This window comes from Octopus bimaculoides, chromosome 18 (assembly GCF_001194135.2).
Source record: "Octopus bimaculoides isolate UCB-OBI-ISO-001 chromosome 18, ASM119413v2, whole genome shotgun sequence".
In the NCBI taxonomy this organism is placed as follows: Eukaryota; Metazoa; Mollusca; class Cephalopoda; order Octopoda; family Octopodidae; genus Octopus; species Octopus bimaculoides.
The window spans coordinates 49,841,931-49,844,226 of record NC_068998.1 but is presented as its reverse complement, the minus strand read 5'-3'; the positions used below and the strand labels follow the sequence as shown (position 1 = coordinate 49,844,226).

Below are 2,296 nucleotides of genomic sequence, written 5' to 3'. Positions count from 1 at the left end.
TATTAACGAGTGGATATTATTCAATAACGGGTGATAATAAATAGGAAGAGAAGAACTTAGCTGTTTGCAACAGTAAGATGACAATATTATTCATCAAACTACTGACTTGACGCAAAATTTCATACGGAAAATATTTTGCTACTGAACAATCGAGGAAGGAGTGTGCCAACACGCAATGATGAGAGCAGAATAGAAATTGTAGAAACGAGTGAGCCAAGAGCAGAAAAATTGTAGAATGTCAAAGAGAAGATTTAGGAAGTAGTTTACTGAACAAACAGCATTTAGAATGCAAGCTCTGAAAATGGAGCGGAGGTTCTAGAATTAAGAGCATATACGACTGTGAAATGAATATTATAAACGTAACCACAAAAGAACGTGAAGTTCACTTCAGCAACAGCAACAAGACGAGAAATTATAATACATAATACTACAGATTTCGATCTTATCCACTTCCTCAAAGTTTCCACACACGACATCCCCGATACAAATAAAAATCATATTTAGAATATGTGAAGTCTTCAAAGAGAAACATTTTATAAAATATGCATTTAAATAGAGTACCTGAATATTTATTTCGACATATGAAACAATAGTAATAAAATTTGTTTGCATTCATTTCAAAGGAGTCCAATTTAGTCACACCATTAAAATTTTGCGCCACTCTAATATATTTCAATTTTTTAAAATTTTAACAGTTGGAACCGAGTATGATTCGAGTAACAACGATGAAATACTGTATAGGTATTCTTGTCTGTGTTCGTAAGTAACGTGTAATTTTCTTCATAAATTATTTTATGCGTAATATATGATTCTTTTATCTCTTTCTCGACATTTATGTGTGTGAGAGAGAGTATGTGTCTGTGTCATTTGCTGTATATATATGTGTGTGTGTGTGTTTGTGTGTGTGTGTGTGTGTTTATGTATGTATGTGTGTGTGTGTGTGTCTGTACATGTTGTTGGGCGTGACTTCATATGTGTGTATCACAAATACTGCTTTGAACCCCGACTTAGAGAAAGCAGATGTCTTGGATTCAGTCGCGTTTATTTGTTTCACTTTAGACACGATTTTTCAAGAACAGAAGGATGCATTAGAATGAATCATTCAGGTATGATTGGCCTCGCGACCAGCCCGAACCATTTAGATAGGGAGATCGATTCGGACAAGGATTCTGGTCAATATTTGCGGTTTTGTTTTTGTTAATTTTTGAGAGTGGTGTGATGCATTTTTAGTATTTCTTGCTCGTGAACGCAGTCGAGTTTATTTCAGATATTCTGGTTTTAAAAATCATTTCCGGCTAATCGTTGAGAGGAAGTTGGTGTTTTCTTCGCGGAGATTTGGTCTCTCTTATTGTTCTTGTTCATATTCTAATAAATAATTTGGAAAAGACGACACCAATATAGTTGTCATTTTATTTTTATTCTTAGACCATAAACTCTCAGATTTCTTATTGCCAATGTTGTTGTATGATCAAAAAATGATAAAAGATCCGAACTATGAACGCAAAAACGAAATTTAAACAAAATCGTCCTTCAAATTATAACACTAAGCACTTGTATGACTGTGTATTTGAGACGTTTGCTCCTCATTAACATCGTCTAGGATCGAGAAACAATACGTGCTACACTGGTTCAGTTTCCTCTACTACATCAACAGAACGATGAATAAAATTGGAGATAGTGGAAAATGCAAGAAGCCCATTTAAACATATATGAATATGTGTACCTGTTTGCCTTTCTGATTGCGTTGATTCAGAACCAGCTTACATTTTGTGTGATGGTTCATTGGAATCGTTAATATTTAGTGTCTCGGAAACATAAGCATATATCATGTGTTCCATGTTCGGAAATATTTCTTGTGCTAAATTCATAATGTCAGTACCAATACGTAACAACTCTTCAATGAGTGAAATAAAGAAAACGATAAAACATAAATGTCTATTGAATTAATAATAAATTTATAGATGCTGCGGTATCAGAATTTTGCTACGAACAGGCCAAGAAAACTTGTAATAAAACTATGAGAGTATATCCTATACGTGATCCTGACACATTATTGTGCAAGTAAGTTCGCTTTCTTTATAATGATTATTTTCATTCATAGTTTTAATAATTGAATGTATTAATGTATATATTTATCATAAATGAAAAATACATTGTAAATAAACAACGAGTAATAGAGGACGAAATCTCAAGGAAATACAGTTTTACCGTTAATTGTGCGAAAATCAGTATTAATATTTTGGGTCATAACTGATGAGCAATTTAGTGCCCTCTACGAGTGATTTCCGTCCGGTTG

The 2,296-nt window shown here is 33.3% G+C and overlaps 1 long non-coding RNA gene across 1 annotated transcript in view; it reads left to right on the top strand.

Moving 5' to 3' along the window:
* Positions 1-2,078, top strand: part of LOC128249886 (uncharacterized) — a 3,272-nt gene extending 1,194 nt beyond the window's left edge. Inside the window, exons 2-3 of the long non-coding RNA XR_008266017.1 lie at positions 696-759; positions 1,962-2,078. This is a non-coding gene — a long non-coding RNA (uncharacterized LOC128249886). The remainder of the gene's footprint in view (positions 1-695; positions 760-1,961) is intronic.
* Positions 2,079-2,296: the final 218 nt, after the last annotated feature.